Source organism: Salmo salar, chromosome ssa12 (genome assembly GCF_905237065.1).
Source record: "Salmo salar chromosome ssa12, Ssal_v3.1, whole genome shotgun sequence".
NCBI classification, from domain to species: domain Eukaryota; kingdom Metazoa; phylum Chordata; class Actinopteri; order Salmoniformes; family Salmonidae; genus Salmo; species Salmo salar.
The window spans coordinates 82,503,438-82,521,869 of record NC_059453.1 but is presented as its reverse complement, the minus strand read 5'-3'; the positions used below and the strand labels follow the sequence as shown (position 1 = coordinate 82,521,869).

Below are 18,432 nucleotides of genomic sequence, written 5' to 3'. Positions count from 1 at the left end.
ACCACATGGTCAGGTCTCTGACCTCGTCCCTATAGGCTGTCTCATTGTTGTCGGTGATCAGGCCTACCACTGTTGTGTCATCAGCAAACTTAGTGATGGTGTTGGAGTTGTGCCTGGCCGTGCAGTCATGAGGGAACAGGGAATACAGGAGGGGACTGAGCACGCACCCCTGAGGGGCCCCCGTGTTGAGGATCAGCGTGGCTGATGTGTTGTTACCTACTCTTACCACCTGGTGGCAGCCCATCAGGAAGTCTAGGATCCAGTTGCAGAGGGAGGTGTTTAGTCCCAGGGTCCTTAGCTTAGTGATGAGCTTTGAGGGCACTATGGTGTTGAGCTGAAGTCAATGAATAGCATTCTCACATAGGTGTTCCTTTTGTCCAGGTGGGAAAGGGCAGTGTGGAGTGCAATAGAGATTGCATCATCTGTGGATCTGTTTGGGCGGTATGCAATTTGGAGTGGGTCTAGGGTTTCTGGGATAATGGTGTTGATGTGAGCCATGACCAGCCTTTCAAAGCATTTCATGGCTACAGACGTGAGTGCTATGGGTCGGTAGTCATTTAGGCAGGTTACCTTAGTGTTCTTGGGCACACAGACTATGGTGGTCTGCTTGAAACATGTTGGTACAATATTACAGACTCAGACAGGGAGAGGTTGAAAATGTCAGTGAAGACACTTGCCAGTTGGTCATTGCATGCTTGGAGTACACATCCTGGTTATACATTTGGCCCAGAGGCCTTGTGAATGTTGACCTGTTTAAAGGTCTTACTCACATCGGCTGCGGAGAGCGTGATCACACAGTCATCCGGACCAGCTGATGCTCTCATGCATGTTTCAGTGTTGCATGCCTCGAAGCGAGCATAGAGGTTATTTAGCTTGTCTGGTAGGCTTGTGTCACTGGGAAGCTCTCAGTTGTGCTTTCCTTTGTAGTCTATAATAGTTTGCAAGCCCAGACACATCTGACAAGCGTCGGACTGGTGTAGTGCGACTCGACCTTAGTCTAACGGCCGTCGTCAGAATGAGACCAAGGTGCAGCGGAGGATGTGTTCATCTTACAAGATTTTAATAACCGAATGAACACTATACAAAAAGAACCAAAAAACGACCAGCAACAGTTCTGTCAGGAACAAACTAAACAGAAAACATTCACCCACAAACCCCAAAGGAAAAACAGGCAGCCTATGTATGACTCTCAATCAGCAACAACGATCTACAGCTGTTCCTGATTGAGAGCCATACACGGCCGAAACAACGTAACACAACAACATAGAAAAAGAAACCTAGAACGCCCACCCATGTCACACCCTGGCCTAACCAAAAATAGAGAACAAAAAACCCTCTCTATGGCCAGGGCGTTACACTTAGTCCTGTATTGACGCTTTACCTGTTTGATGGTTCGTCGTAGGGCATAGCGGGATTTCTTATAAGCTCCTGGGTTAGAGTCCCACTCCTTGAAAGTGCCAGCTCTGCCCTTTAGCTCAGTACGAGTGTTGCCTGTCATCCATGGCTTCTGGTTGGGAAATGTACGTACGGTCACTGTGGGGACGATATCCTCGATGCACTTATTGATAAAGCCTGTGACTGATGTGGTGTACTCCTCAATGCCATCGGAAGAATCCTGGAACATATTCCAGTCTGTGCTAGCAAAACAGTCCTGTAGTTTAGCATCGGCTTCATCTGACCACTTTTTTATAGACCGAGTCACTGGTGCTTCCTGCTTTAATTTTTGCTTGTAAGCAGGAATCAGGAGGATAGAGTTATGGTCAGATTTGCCAAATGGACAGCAAGGGAGAGCTTTGTACGCGTCTCTGTGTGTGGAGTAAAGGTGGTTTAGAATTTCTTTCCCTTTGGTTGCACATTGAACATGCTGATGGAAAGTCGGTAAAAATGATTTAAGTTTCCCTGCATTAAAGTCACCAGCCACCAGGAGCTCCACCTCTGGGTGAGCATTTTCCTGTTTGCTTATGGCGGAATACAGCTCGCTGAGTGTGGTTTTAGTGCCAACTTCGCTCTGTGGTGGTATGTAGACAGCTACAAAAAATACTGATGAAAACTCTCTAGGTAGATAGTGTGGTCTACAGCTTATCATAAGTTACTCTACCTCAGGTGAGCAAAACTTTGAGGTTTCCTTAGATATCGTTCACCAGCTGTTGTTCACATAAATGCATTGGCCCCCGCCCCGTGTTTTACCAGAGTGTCACGCCCTGATCATAGAGAGCCTTTTATTCTCTATGTTGGTTAGGTCGGGGTGTGACTAGGGTGGGTAATCTAGGTTGTTTTATTTCTATGTTGGCCTGGTGTGGTTCCCGTTTATCGTTGTCTCTGATTGGGGATCATATTTAGGCAGCCATTTTCCCACTGTGTTTTGTGGGATCTTGTTTTGTTTTTGTATAGTTGCCTGTGAGCACTCCAGAACGTCACGTTTCGTTTGTTCTTTATTGTTTTTTTTGTGCGGTTCACTTCTAATAAAATGTCGAACCGATTTCAAGCTGCGCTTTGGTCTAAATGTTCTTACGACGATGGTGACACAGAGGCTGCTGTTCTGTCTTGCTGATAGAGTGTATAACCCGCCAGCTGTATGTTCTTAAAGTCATCGTTCAGCCACGACTCCGTGAAACATAAGATATTACAGTTTTTAATGTCCCGTTGGTAGGATATACGTGCTTTCAGTTCGTCTCATTTATTTTCCAGCGATAGCTAGCAGAATGGAAGGCAAGGGCAGATTAGCCACTCGCCGCCTGATCCTCGCAAGGCATCCTGATCTTTTGCCTCGAAATCTCTGTTTCCTTCTCCAGCGAATCACAGGGATTGGGGCCTGGTCGGGTGTCTGCAGTATATCCCTCACGACCAACTCATTGAAGAAGAACTCCTCGTCCAATTTGAGGTGAGTAATCCCAATTCTGATGTCCAGAAGGGCTTTTCGGCCATAAGAGACAGTAGCATCAACATTCTGTACAAAACAAGTTACAAACAATGCAAAAAAACAAACAAAATAGCGTGATTGGTTGAGAACCGATAAGACGGCAGCCATACCCTCCAGCGCCATCACAGTTGTTGGGGAATTGTTAGTTTACTTGTTAGATATTACTGCACTGTCGGAACTAGAGGCACAAACATTTCGCGAAAATCGCATTAACATCTGCTAACCACGTGTATTTGACAAATAACATTTGATTTGAAAAATCCACACTATAATTCACATTTCCTGTTGCTGCACGATTACATTTCTGCTGTGAGAAACGGTCAAATTAAGAACCTAAATCTATATTGGGAGTGACAGAACTCTCACTGACTGCATGCATAACATACAGTATTGACACATGTGTGGTGGTATACAGCTGGTGATTTCATCATCTTGCTGCTCACTGCAAGTGTATCCACACTCCCTCGCAGCCACACGGAGTGGACAGATGCTGTACTTTTCCACAGTGATACTGGTACTTTTTGAAGGTAAACACACTCAGTGATGCATGCTTATTACTGTCTGTGGGGCATGGGGAGTTTGAAGCATAGATCAGAGCTTCGAAGAAGGCAATAAATCATTCTTTACATTAGGTCTATCTACAGCTCAGAGAAAGAGGGGATAGTATGCAATTATCTAAACCAGTGAGTAGGCTATGACAGGTCTACTGTCTGCTCTGTTTTCATCTTTACTGAAACCTGAGAACATCATGCATGGCATAAAACAGTTTATTTCAATAGACTGACTTAAAGGTGCACTATGCTGAAATTGCTCCTCCATTGCCTGGTTGCAAAAATTCTAATAGTTCTAATAGCCTAATTTCAGTTTATGGGACAAAACAAGCAAGTATAGTGTAGAGAATCATTGTACCATCTAAATATATTTCCCATAACCCAAAATATTGTATTTTCAGCTGTTAAAAGCTGGTGTACAAAACCAAAAGTAAAAGATACAAAAACTAAAAACGGGGAGCGTAGAAATAGCACACATAGAACAGATCCACCACTTCTTAGACTTGCTTTCAATGACACATTTCTATGTGAATTTGTTTGGGTAGCCCAAAAAGTTACCCATTGCCGCTTTAATACAGAACAACATATTTTCCTTTTTATCAATTGGACCAGTATAGTGTTATTTTTTAACCAAGAAGAAGGACTATAACTGCATGTTATCTCAATAGTAATGCCATAGTTTGCACATAAATGGTGATTATCTCACATATAAGCAATTCATAAGTCAATTTTAAGGCCCTGTCTTGATGTGATGGATCACTTCACTAAGCTTATTATTATCTTCTGAACGCGAAAAGAGACTGTTCCATTGCATATTGTACCTCGATAGGCGTTTGTTTTGTGCTAATGATTAAATCAAAGCCATTGCAGTGCCAAAATAGTTGTTAGGTAACGTGAATTGAAGGCCGTTCTCTGCTTGGAGTAAAAGCAAGCGCGCGCTGTTCGCTGACATCCGGAGACTTGCGCGTTTTCTGCTCTACTCCCAGCCTTCGTTCCTCCCTCTTTCGCTCTCCTTCTCTTCTTCATACTCGCTCGAAGCTCTTGACTCCGTCATATACTGCTGTTCCCTCAAAGCAGGGAATAAGGACGGGGCAGAGGCAGTATTGGATTGATTTGTCCGCGGTGCACAACGTCAACAGTCCACACCTTGATGTGTGTTTGACTTGAAGGTAGGTGGCAACATTTTGCATTGTATTACATTTTACATTTCATATATGCGGTGCTTCCATCTCATCATAGGAATAGTTTTTTTATTAGTCTACAATCTCTCCTTACTTCTAAACAAATTCTTGCACATGGCTGTAAAACATGTATGTATCCCTAATTGTTTTATTATAACATGTTTTAAAAGGCCATTTGTAAACTATGCTGGATTCCGTTATATTATGTTTTTTCCTCTTGATGTGACGTTACTATGTAAAATACACGCTGAAGCGAAATGTCTAGCACAATTCAATATTTCGCAAGGGAGAGCATGTCATTGCTGCGATATTCTGCAATAATTCCATTCCATACGACTGCATTTGCGCTCCCTAAAAGGACAGAGCACATTTGATTCGGAATCTTTATGGTGGAACATGCCTTTCATAATATCTCACATGCGAATGCGCACTGTCGTCGGGACATTGTGTGAAGGCGATGTGTGTGTGGCATGAGGTGATACGAAATAAATGAATACTCAATTTCCATGGTGCGTTCTAGGCATACAGTCATTGGTTCTAGGGCTCCAGAGGCACAACTTGTAGCGTCATTGACGCGGCTATTTCCCTCACATCCTCTGCTCAGCCCTCACCCTGAACTGACAGCTTTAATAACAAACTTAGCTTATTCTCCATGATAGTCACATAGCCATGGTGTCATATAAAGCTAGTAGACCAACACAAAAAATGAAGAAGTCAATTAGATGATATAGGCGTTCCCAGTAATGAGAATAAAAAGTTGATGATCATACACAGCAATATCTATATCAGTATCACAGTGTCCCAGTGTGGATCAAGTTTCAAGTTTCAATGTCACATGCACAAGTACAGTGAAATGCCTTTCTTGCAAGCTCCAAGCCCAACAATGCAGTAATCAATATGAATGTAGCACAGAAAAATAACATAAGGTAGAACAAAAACACACAAGAAATAAAACGAATTAGATCATATCTGGTGTTAGTATTACAGTGTCCCAGTGCAACATAGTGAAGTCAGGGCCAGCTCTAGCCTTTTGGGGGCCCTAAGCAAGATTTGGTTGCCCCCCCCCCCACCCCACCCCACCAAGCAGGCTTTTTTTGTGTGCTCCCTCTTGACAGGGGAGAGAAAAATTTACGTTTTAAAGTTAATTTCCTGCAATTCTACACATTTTGCCATGAGGTGTAGAGAAAATGTTGCAGTTTTAAAGCAAGTTTTCTGCAGTTCTACGCATTTTGCCATGGGGTGGAGAGGAAACGGCAAAATGTTATGTTACATTTCATGCAATTTTACCTATTTTACCATGGGGCAGAGATACATTTTTGCAGTTTTAAAGCGAGCTTTCTGCAGTTCTAAACACTTTGCCTTGGGGCTGAGAGAACATTTAGTGATTGTTATGCAATTGCATTAATTTTGCCATGGGACAGAGAGAAATGTTTTAAAGCTAATTTCCTGCATTCTACACATTTTGCCATGACTTATGGTTGGTTAATTATATCTGAGTGAGAGTGACTAACAAAATCAATGGGGGGCCCCTGGCCACATGCCCTGTGTGCCGGTTAGGTATACTGCCATGATTACTATAATTTTAGATAACTGGCTAGACTAATTTACCAATCTAAAACTTGTTAGCTGCCATGGCTAATTGAGTGACTGTCAGTGACTGACACAACAAGAGAAAAACTGCAGATGCACAACAAAAAAATTATTGGATCAGAGGTCCCCTAGCGGTCAGGGGCCCAAAGCGACCGCATATGTTGCTTATGCCTGGAGCCTGTTTAGCCTGAGGCTGTGTGTTAGCCTCCTGGGGATAGAGGCCATGCAGTGGACAGAAGGGAGCACATTTTATTCAACTCTATTCTATAAATATTATATTACGTTTTATTCTGTTCTGTTCTGTTCTGTTATATGACCACTCAGGTGGGTGGCATCTCGCTTTAGGCCCATGGAGGAGAGTGAATTCAGATCGATGATGACAGTCAATTCTTGAGCGTTCATGTTGAATATATTGCCAGATATACTGGCATACTATTGCTCAAAAGTGCTTTCATCTTTATCATAAGTTTCATCAGGCATTAAAATCCCTGTCCAGTAATGTGGCTTAACTCTGCACTATGCATCCCTACGTTAAGCCTGCGTGGACCAATGGCTTGAATCCCACACACTCTTACTGACCATCAACCCTCTCACTCACCTTCATGTTTACCTCTAGGAAGATGCTGTATAGTGCTCTGTTTCTGTTTAAGTCAGCCCTGTCATTATATAGTGCAGCTATCCCATCAGGCAGATCACTCATGAGGGACTTTGAAATTGGATATCTATCCATTTTACCTTTATTTAACGAGGCAAGTTAGTTAAGAACAAATTCTTATTTTCAATGACGGCCTAGGAACCGTGGGTTAACTGCCTTGTTCAGGGGCAGAACGACAGATGTTGTACCTTGTCAGCTCAGGGATTCAATCTTGCATCCTTTGGGTTACTAGTCCAATACTCTAACCACTAGGCTACGCTGCCGCCCCATCCTTGTCCTGAGGGCATCGGGAAATGCCTTCAAATCCGGCCACTAGGGGCAACAGTCAGTCCACTTATTTACCCCAGTCCACTTGCCTGATTCTCCCCAGACACGCCCATCTCACACAGTGCACCCACACTCAGATTGACTGATGCTTATGCACACACACACACACACACACACACACACACACACACACACACACACACACACACACACACACACGCACACACGCACACATGCACACACACACACACACACACACACACACACACACACACACACACACACACACACACACACACACACACACACACAGACGGTCATAAACAGACACGTAGCTGTATGCATAACGCGCTGAGACACTGATCCAAACAGCACACATGGTCCCACATCACACCCTCTCAGAAACACACAAACACCTTCAGGGGTATATTCAGTCAAGCATTCCCAAGCCGAGCTTTCCCGTTACATATGTTTAAAGTTTCTGAAAGGCATTTCAATGACCTGTGGACATAATATTGAGTGACTGACATCCCATGATAACTAATAACTGATTGTTAATATTATTTATTTTATATATATATATAGATTTTTTATAAATAGTTTTTTAAAATTACCCAATTTTTGTGGTATCCAATTGGTAGTTACAGTCTTGTCTCATCGCTGCAACTCCTTTACTGACTCAGGAGAGGCGAAGGTTGAGAACCATGCGTCCTCCCAAACACAACCCAACCAAGCCACACTGCTTCTTGACACAATGCCCTCTTAACCCAGTAACCAGCCGCACCAATGTGTCAGAGGAAACACTGTGCACCTGGCAACCTTGTCAGCATGCACTGCACCCAGCCGCCACAGGAGTCGCTAGTGCACGATGGGACAAACCCAAAGCCGCCTAAACCCTCCCCTAACCTGGACAACGCTGGGCCAATTGTGCACAGCCCCATGGGTCTCCTGATCGCGGCAGAGCCTGGACACGAACCCAGAACCTCTAGTGGCACAGCTAGCACTGCTGCAGTGTCTTTGACCACTGCGCCACTCGGGAGGCCTAATCGCTGATTGTTGTGGCCGATATCGAGATAATCACACCAAAAAAGGTATTCCTACAGACAGCACACTGTGAAGGAGTACAATGAGCATCTGGTAGAAGTTAAATGAAATAAACATTCAGAAGACTGTTACGCTGCATGGTTAAAATCGCATTCCATCCGATGTCTATTCTACAAGTTACCACTGGCTAAAGCTATGACGGTGAAATGCCTATTTACTCTGTTCCATCTCAATGGGCAGCCAGGAAATTTATAAACTTGATCTTCACTATAAAAAGCATCTAGACATTATCTCCCATTTCTAGCATTTGGCTTTCAACAACTGACTCTCCAACATTTGGAACATTGTTTCAATATTGAAATTTGATCTCCAGCTGTCCCATAGTAATGAGCGTGTTGGGAGTCAGGATGAGACAGACAGACAGACAGCTTTTCTCAGTCAGTCAAAATAATGAATCAGCTGTCTTCATTTTTATGGATCTATACAAAGAAATGTCAATAGAAAACAGGTCAAACAAAACTAAATGCACCTAGTTTGTAGTCTTTCCAGCTTCAGTTTGAATTGATTGTGTTAGCTGTGTTGCTGGCTAGCTCCTCTGAACAACAGTGTCCTGACGAGAGAGCACATTTTCTGTGTCAGGCGAAATCGTGCATCATTAGCTCATTGTTATGGATGTATCTAAATAAATGTCACTAGAAAACAGCTTAAACAAACTCAAATGCACCTACTTTGCTGTTATTCTGGCTGCACTGTTTGACATGACTGTAAGTTGGCCATAATTGGCTAGCTAGCAAGCAAGGGATAAGAACGATGTCAGCCAGTATGGCAATGGAACATTTAGATCAAACAACTGGGCCGTGTCCATAGATACAGAACAAATAGACTTAACGACTGGGTCATGTCTCTGGCAACCGAACCAATAGAACTAACGACCAGATGGCTTGGGGAGCAACATACAATTTGTTTCCGGACTATATCTCGTGGATGAATGAAATAGTATAAATAAATTCAGGAAAATATCATATTTTCAGAAAAAATGTCAATCATTATTTGAATATGTTGGTAAACCGTTGTATAACACACCCGTGTCAATATATCCTCCAAACACCGGCTTCTCTGGCATTATCACTTAATTATCTTTTCTACATAATTCATATCTGGTTTTGGTTGTTTATGTTTACACTGAAAACATTGTAACATCCTGAGAATTATCTTCGAAAATAAATAGTATTTAAAGTATTTTAAATATATATTTTTTGAGTGGCGGCAATGATTTAGAAGTGGTGGCCGCCACTGCTAAATTAACATAGGGGAAAAACTGTTATGGTTTTGTGTTCACTGGGCAATTGACCTCTTGACCTCTTCACGGAGCTCCATGGTTCTCTCCATAGGGCTGTATTCTCCATTACTGTTGCATCCTATTTGACTGTGGCAATCAGATTGTGACAGTTGTGAACAGTTTGCTACTGGAATTCATATTTTTATGCAGGCGCTGACTTAGGACAGCTTTTGTGGTTGTCCAAAGTATACGTTTTGTGGTTGTTTTTGTATAAAAAAGCCTGTCATTTTGGATTGAATGGCATGTTGATATTTGGATAGCTGTTGTCTTCTCTCCTTGAATTTGAACAACGCAGGATTGGATTAATGCTGCAACCTTTAGAACAAAGTAGCCATTTTATTTTCCGAACTTGGCTAATTAAGCCAAGTATATTATGAAATAACGTTTGTGTTAATTGCCTTCCTGTGAGCCAGTTATGTGAAGAATGCGTACCAAAACATCTCACCAAGTAAAGCCTCATCAAATGACCATCTGCCTTGCGAATACATGTAGTCACATTTTTTATCTCTTGATTCAATCAGCTATCCACAGGAGGTTGGTGGCACCATAATTGTGGAGGACGGGCTTATGGTAATGGATGGAGCGAAAAGTGGAAAGGTATCAAATACATCAAACACATGGTTTCCATGTGTTTGATTCCATTCCATTCGCTCCGTTCCAGTATTTATTATTAGCCGTTCTCCACTCAGCAGCCTTACTACTTTCTTAGCTACTTTGCAACTACTTAGCATATTAGCTAACCTTTCCCCTAACCCTAACTCTAACCTTAACCCTTTAGCCTAACTCCTAATCCTAACCCCTAGCCTAGCTAATGTTAGCCACCTAGCTAACTTTAGCGTTAGCCACCTAGCCACCTACCTAGCTAATGTTAGCCACAACAAATTGGAATTCATAACATATCCTACGTTTTGCAAATTCGCAACATATTGTACGAATTCTAATTTGTAACATAATGTATAAATTACAACTCATAACATATCATAGGAAATGGATGATGGACATCCACAAATGAATACATACCATATGAAACGTAACATATCATACACATTTTAATTTTATTAAACTTTTATTTAACTAGGCAAGTCCGTTAGGAACAAATTCTTATTTACAATGACGGCCTACCGGGGAACAGTTGGAGTGTTGGAGTAACTGAAGTGTCCCGGATTTACATTTACTATGTTACGTTTACCCCTGAGTCCAGGTTGATTTCAGAGTACAACATGCAGCTTTTCCCTGATTTGCAATTCAAATGAGGAAATATGAAGCATCTACTGGGTCTGAGGCACAGAGGCAGCGCTCCTCACTGTGCTCTGTCATTCCCTGGAGACAACCAGCTCCTGTAATCCATGTTAACCTAATATACTGATCCCACTACTCGTTACCACATTACAACGTGCTGAATTTATCATTAGAAAATATTAATGCATTATCTTGTTTGTATCATTATTCATTTATTACAGTACAATACAGTACCAAACCAGGAAAAATTTAGCCAGATGTTCTTTCCCTACAGATGTAGGATCATCATTTGATCACAGGAAATGTTAAACTTGGAGTGTATTTGAGGTTTAAAAAGATTTCTGAAGTTTGAAACTTGATTTTCGCTTGTGAAAAGATGTATCAACCCCTACAAAAATGTCCATTCATTATAATTCACATTACCTGTTGTTGCAGGATTATTTTCCTTGCTGTAGCAAACTGCCTCAAATTAAGATCATACATCTGTACTTTAGTACACATGCTTTATAGTGCAGTGTGTGTTGAGGACAGAGTGTATGCTTTTTTCAGTGTCTACTCTGGGCTGTCATTACTGTTGGCCCTGTGGAATGTTCCATGGCACTGTGTTGTTGTAGTTGGGTGAATCTAGTCACATCTCATGCAGCATTGCAGGGACGAGTCGGGAGGCAGTCACAGAGACGAGCCAAAGGCTTGGTCAGGGACACTGCTACTGAGAATACACACAGACAGAAGAGGAAACTTCCATTTACACTGCTCTCTGAGGTTAGCATGGTAAGATCTATTCTGGATATTTGATTTAATGCATGGAGGGTTGCGTTCCCTCGTGGTCAAAGACTGTTGGCAAACCAAGTCGATGGCTGATTTGAATGTGATGTTAGTGCAATCTTATTTCTGTGTACCATTCCTAAACGGCAGTATTTGAGCTGACTTTCTTCTTGAATCCGTAACCCTGTTGATGTCTGAAGCTGTGCCATCACAGGCTTTAAGGATAACTATAGGACTATTTACTGTCAGCTGGGGACAATGAGGTATTGTCTTGCCATAGGAAATACAAGTCAATGATAGTCAGTGAGTGTGTTTTCTGAATGGGCTAGACAGAGGGTGTTGATATGTCTACTGACTGACTGCTGGGCAATGAGCTGTCTCTCCCGTCTCTGTGTTCCCTCTTGCATCCTGTGTCTTCCTCTGACTTCCTCAGTGTTGTCCCTTAACCTCCTACTGCTGTCTGTCTGCTCAGGAGTTTTATTTTTAGCATCAGTTATTACACACTCTGCACTAGCCTCACTGATTCACTGGCCCCTCTCTCACATCAGTCTGTTCTGATGAGATAGGTGTTTTACTATTATACATCCTAGGGAGCTGCTATTTCATTTCAAATCAAATGTTTCTTGTTACATGCTCCCGAGTGACGCAGCGGTCTAAGGCACTGCATCTCAGTGCTAGAGGCATCACTACAGACCCTGGTTCGATTCCAGGCTGTATCACAACAGGCTGTGATTGGGAGTCCCATAGGGCGGCACACAATTGGCCCGGATTTGGCCGGGTTAGGCCATCATTATCAATAAGAATTTGAGTTGCCTGACTTGCCTAGTTAAATAAAGGTTAAATAAAAAATAAAAAAATGCGCTGAAATGCTTACTTACAGGCCCTTAACCAACAATGCAGTTCAAGAAATAGAGTTAAGAAAATATTTACTAAGTATACTAAAGTGAATAAAAGAAACAGTAGTAGCAGCAGTGTAAAAACAAATGTAAATTGTCTGGGTGGCCATTTGATTAATTGTTCAGCAGTGTTATGGCTTGGGGGAAGAAGCTTTTAAGGAGCCTTTTGGTCCTAGACTTGGCGTTCCGGTACCACTTGCCGTGCAGTGGCAGAGAGAACAGTCTATGACTGGAGTCTTTGACAATTTTTTGGGCCTTCCTCTGCCACTGCCTAGTATAAATAGTACCAGTGAAAAGTTTGGACACACCTACTCATTCAAGGGTTTTTATTTATTTTTTACTATACTCTACATTGTAGAATATAAAAAGAGTTTATATTCTTCAAAGTAGCCACCCTTTTCCTTCATGACCACTCGATCATTCTCCTTCTTGGTCAAATAGCCCTTACACAGACTGGTAATCCGTCTGGCCCCACGGCTTTGGGAATGTTGACCTGTTTAAAGGTGTTGCCCACATCGGCTAAGGAGAGTGTGATCACACAGTCATCCGGAACAGCTGGTGCTGTCAGGCATGCTTCAGTGTTGCTTGCCACGAAGCGAGCATAAAAGGCATTTAGCTCTTCTGGTTGGCTTGCATCACTGGGCAGCTCGCGGCTGCGTTTACCATTGTAGTCCGTAATATTTTTCAAACCTTGCCACATCCAACGAGCGTCATTGACGGTGTAGTAGGTTTCAGTCTTAGTCCTGTATTGATGCTTTTCCTATTTAACGGTTTGTCTGAGGGCCTAATGGGATTTCTTATAAGCGTCCGGATTAGTGTCCCGCTCCTTCAAAGCAGCAGCTCTAGCCTTTGGCTCGGTGCAGATGTTGCCTGTAATCCATGGCTTCTGGTTGGGAAATGTACGACCGGTCACTGTGGGGACGACGTCGTCGATGCACTTATTGATGAAGCTGGTGACTGAGGTGGTATACTCCTTAATGCTATTGAATGAATCCCTTAACATATTCCAGTCTGTGCTAGCAAAACAGTCCTGTAGCGTAGCATCCACGTCATCTGGCCACTTCCATATTGAGCGAGTAACTGGTACTTCCTGCTTTAGTTTTTGCTTGGAGCAGGAATCAGGAGGATAGAATTATGGTCAGATTTGCCAAATGGAGGCGGGGGAGAGATTTGTATGCATCTTTGTGTGTGGAGTAAAGGTGGTCTAGAGTTGTTTATCCTCTGGTTGCACATGTGACATGTTGGTAGAAATTAGGTAAAACGGATTTAAATTTCCCTGCATTAAAGTCCCCGGCCTCTAGGAGCTCCACTTCTGGTGAGCATTTTCTTGTTTGCTTATGGCCTTATACAGCTCGTTGAGTGTGGTCTTTGTGCCAGCTTCGGTTTGTGGTGAAAAAAATTGAGGGATACGAATAATGTAGATGAGAACTCTCTTGATAGATAGTGTGGTCTACAGCTTATCATGAGGTATTCTACCTCAGGCGAGCAATACCTTGAGACTTCTTTAATATTAAACATCGCGCACCAGCAGTTATTGACAAAAAGATACTGAGAAACCAGCCAGTTCTATATTATCGGTGTCGTCGTTCAGCCACATCTCAGTGAAACATAAGATATTACAGTTTTTAATGTCCCGTTTGTAGGATAGTCTTAATTGTAGATCGTCCAGTTTGTTTTCCAATGATTGCACCTTGGCCAATAATACGGAGGGAAGTGGTAGTTTACCTACTCGTTGGCAAATTCTTACAAGGAACCCCACCCTCCTCCCCTTTTCCTCTGTCTTTCCTTCACGCGGATAACGGGAATTTGGGCCTTGTCTTGACAAAGCATTATATCGTTCGCGTCGGACTCATTAAAGAAAAAATCTTTGTCCAGCTCAATGTGAGTAATCGTTGTTCGGATGTCCAGAAGCTCTTTTCGGTCATAAGAGATGGTAGCAGCAACATTATGTACAAAATGAGTTACAAACAATGCAAAAAATATAAAAATAAAAGAGCACAGTTTGTTAGGAGCCCGTAAAACGGCAGCCATCCCCTCTGGAGCCATTATAGCCTTAATGCGGTTTTATTCCCATCTTTTATTTAAAGCTTCCCATCATAGCTCGTGAAGTACGATGGGAAGTGTCACTTTGTCCTTCTGAAGGGGAGCCAGAGCCAGCCCATGGAGGTTGCAGTGAGTCAGCAGGTTCTGAGGCTACATGCGAGGGTTTTCTCTCTCTCTTTCTTACATATCTGCCTCCCCCTTCCCCATCCCTCACTCTCTCTTCTTCCCTGAACAAATCTCCTCTCCTTTTTCAGGCATGAGACTTGTCATGTCCCACGCTCTCTCTGATCTGGTGGGATGATGTGTGTGCTTCATGCCTCATTGTTTTTCATCCCAGCTCAGACAGTAGGTGTCTGCTATTTGTGCTACTGTATCTTACAGCCATCCAGTACCTCAGGCAGTGGTGGTCGGTGCCATTTAAGATGAGGGAGGATAATATTTTTTTTAATGATCATCGCCTTATTTCTATTTCAGCATATTGGATGACTGTCATTCATATTCCATTCACCCAGCTCAATGTAACAGCGATTGATTTAGGTTACTACTTAAATTATTCCTGTACCCATCATAAGGTTGCTCCAACCTAGCCTATGTATGAGAGTTTACAACGTAGGTACACAGGTCGAGAGAATTGTGCGTAATCAAGGTGACAGACAGTGACACATTCAATACCGCCATGCACACTCTTGCCTACATCTAGCTGATCTAGGGTGTAATCATTAGTCTCACAGTTGCAAACTAGAGTTTCTATTGGACAAATTCAGGTATGTTTATCTCCGTTTCGTTCCATTTTCTTCTGTTCAAAAAGGCTTTACAACGAAAGCAAAACATTAGATTATGTCAGCAGAGTACCCAGCCAGAAATAATCAGACACCCATTTTTCAAGCTAGCATAGAATGTCACATAAACCCAAATCACAGCTAAATGCAGCACTAACCTTTGATGATCTTCATCAGATGACAATCTTAGGACATTATGTTATACAATACATGCATGTTTTGTTCAATCAAGTTCATATTTATATAAAAAACCAGCTTTTTACATTAGCATGTGACTAGCATGTGACTAGCATTCCCACCGAACACTGCCGGTGAATTTACTAAATTACTCACGATAAACGTTCACAAAAAGCATAACAATTATTTTAAGAATTATAGATACAGAACTCCTCTATGCACTCGATATGTCCGATTTTAAAAAGGCTTTTCGGTGAAAGCACATTTTGCAATATTCTCAGTAGATAGCCCGGCATCACAGGGCTAGCTATTTAGACACCCAGCAAGTTTAGCACTCACCAAAGTCAGATTTACTATAAGAAAAATGTTATTACCTTTGCTGTCTTCGTCAGAATGCACTCCCAGGACTTCTACTTCAATAACAAATGTTGGTTTGGTCCAAAATAATCCATCGTTATATCCAAATAGCGGCGTTTTGTTCGTGCGTTCAAGACACTATCCGAAAGGGTAAATAAGGGTGACGAGCATGGCGCAATTCGTGACCAAAAATGTGTAAATATTCCATTACCGTACTTCGAAGCATGTCAACCGCTGTTTAAAATCAATTTTTATGCCATTTTTCTCATAAAAAAGCGATAATATTCCGACCGGGAATCTGCGTTTAGGTAAACAGACAAAAGAAAATGAAGCATGGGGTCGACTCGGGCACGCGCCTAAGCCCATAGTACTCTGATCGGCCACTTGCCAAATGCGATAAAGTGTTTCAGCCAGAGGCTGCCTCGATATCGTTCAGCTTTTTCCCGGGCACTGAGAGCCTATGGGAGCCGTAGGAAGTGTCACGTTATAGCAAAGATCCTCAGTCTTCAATAAAAAGAGCCAAGATGAAACACAACTTGTCAGACAGGCCACTTCCTGCATGGAATCTTCTCAGGTTTTGGCCTGCCATATGAGTTCTGTTATACTCACAGACACCATTCAAACAGTTTTAGAAACTTTAGGGTGTTTTCTATCCAAAGCCATAATTATATGCATATTCTAGTTACTGGGCAGGAGTAGTAACCAGATTAAATCGGGTACGTTTTTTTCCGGCCGTGTCAATACTGCCCCCTAGCCCTAACAGGTTAACTGTGCTCGCTGTACCCAAAGAGGGCAACGTCATGACACAGTACATTTTAACTTGAAAGGAAAACGACTTTCTGTCGGTTTACCGTGTAATATCTGTAAACGTAGCTAGCTAGACTATCTTATCCGTATACATAATGGATGGACACCTCTCCCTGTCATGGATGCAATGGTTGCCCTTAGTTTGAAGATGTAATCCGGAGACAGGTGTTTTCTCCATCTCCCTAGCTATCATACTCTAATTCCACTGATTTCAAAACTCGGTCCAGAAGGTGGAGAGCAACACTTATGCAGTTCTACTACTTGATACATTTAAAAAAAGCCACGCTAGACAGGATTACCTACACATACTGACCAACTCAAATAGACAGAAGCGTGCTATATGGCAGACCAATCTGAACTCATCTCTTGGCAAGTCCAGCTCGCTCATTAGCTCAGCCAATCATGGCTAGCGGGAAGGTTGCTGACAGCTCGCTCACTATCTCAGCCAATCATGGCTAGCGGGAAGGTTGCTGACTTTTTCTGTGCTTAAACCAACTAGGCTCTTAATTTAACAATTAAATTCATATTTACAGATGGCATACAAGTCTGTTATTAAGGCACATGAAAGTTCACATGTTCCAAAAGGCATTTCTGCCCCAAAACGCATTTTGATAAAAAAAAAAAAGTTGAAGTAGTGATCCGCGACATACGCTTAGTTTCCTGAATTGGGTCACAATTGCAAAAGTAAAAAATATATTGAATTAATTTTAGAATAAGGCTGTATATAGGGCAGCAGCCTCTAAGGTGCAGGGTTGAGTAGCCGGCTGGTAGCTGGCTAGTGATGGCTATTTAATAGTCTGATGGCCTTGAGATAGAAGCTGTTTTTCAGTCTCTCGATCCCAGCTTTGATGCACCTGTACTGACCTCGCCTTAAAGATGATAGTGGGGTGAACAGGCCGTGGCTTGGGGGGGTTCATGTCCTTGAGGATCTTTTTGGCCTTCCTGTGACATCGGGTGCTGTAGGTGTCCTGGAGGGCAGGCAGTGTGCCCCCAGTGATGTGTTGGGCAGACCGCACCACCCTCTGGAGAGCCCTGCGGTTGCTAGTTGTCCTCCGGCTACACTATAGTGATAGGCTACTGTATACCTTCATTGCAAACAGTGTTTTTTTAATCAATTATTTGGTTACATGAATATATTTAGTATAGTTTTATCTAAAAATGATAACTTTTTTAATGTTTCACTATTATTATTTTTATGAAATTGAAAAAGGATGGTCCTCCCCCTCCTCTGACGATCCTCCACTGACCTCAGGGATTCAGTGATGTTAATTGGTAGAGGAATTGAGTAGTTGTGTGTAGCTCAGTGCAGCCAGTGAGATCACTGTAGAATGTGTTTTCCTGTTGTCGGTCTCTGATGTACATTCATAGGCCTATACACTTCAGTAGTCCCTGTGACCTCAGCGCCGCTTCATCTCTCCGCTGTGAAAAACATCAGAGATTTAATTAGCCTGTCAGGAGAAGAGCAAGTTTAAATCGGTGCTCATGTAAACTGGGACATTTGATTAGTGTCACGTTTGTTTTTATTTAAGATGACGGAGAGTTCTCACAAGGGCCAGCCTCTACAGTTGCTCTACATTTTAGCAGACGCTCTTATCTAGAGGGAGTTACAGCAGTGAGTTCAAACGTTCTCATACTTTTTCATACTGGTCCCCTGTTGGAATCAAACCCACAACCAATAATGGACATTTTTCAAGGGGTTGATATATTTTTCATAATTGAAAATCAAGTCTGATATTTTAAAGTAGAAAATACTAACTTCAGAAGCCTTTTTAAACCTCAAATACACAACATGTTTTTAACCCTCCTGCTGTGTTCCGGTCAA

The 18,432-nt window shown here is 42.4% G+C and overlaps 1 protein-coding gene across 4 annotated transcripts in view; it reads left to right on the top strand.

Annotated features, from left to right (window-relative positions):
- The first annotated feature begins 4,384 nt into the window (after positions 1 to 4,384).
- LOC106565726 (band 4.1-like protein 1) overlaps positions 4,385 to 18,432 on the top strand; it is a 199,305-nt gene continuing 185,257 nt past the window's right edge. Inside the window, exon 1 of one of the 4 annotated variants that reach the window (XM_045691842.1) lies at positions 4,385 to 4,640. The gene's annotated coding sequence lies outside the window, so the exon portion shown is untranslated. The remainder of the gene's footprint in view (positions 4,641 to 18,432) is intronic. The other 3 variants (XM_045691843.1, XM_045691841.1, XM_045691844.1) reach the window with 3 other exon arrangements.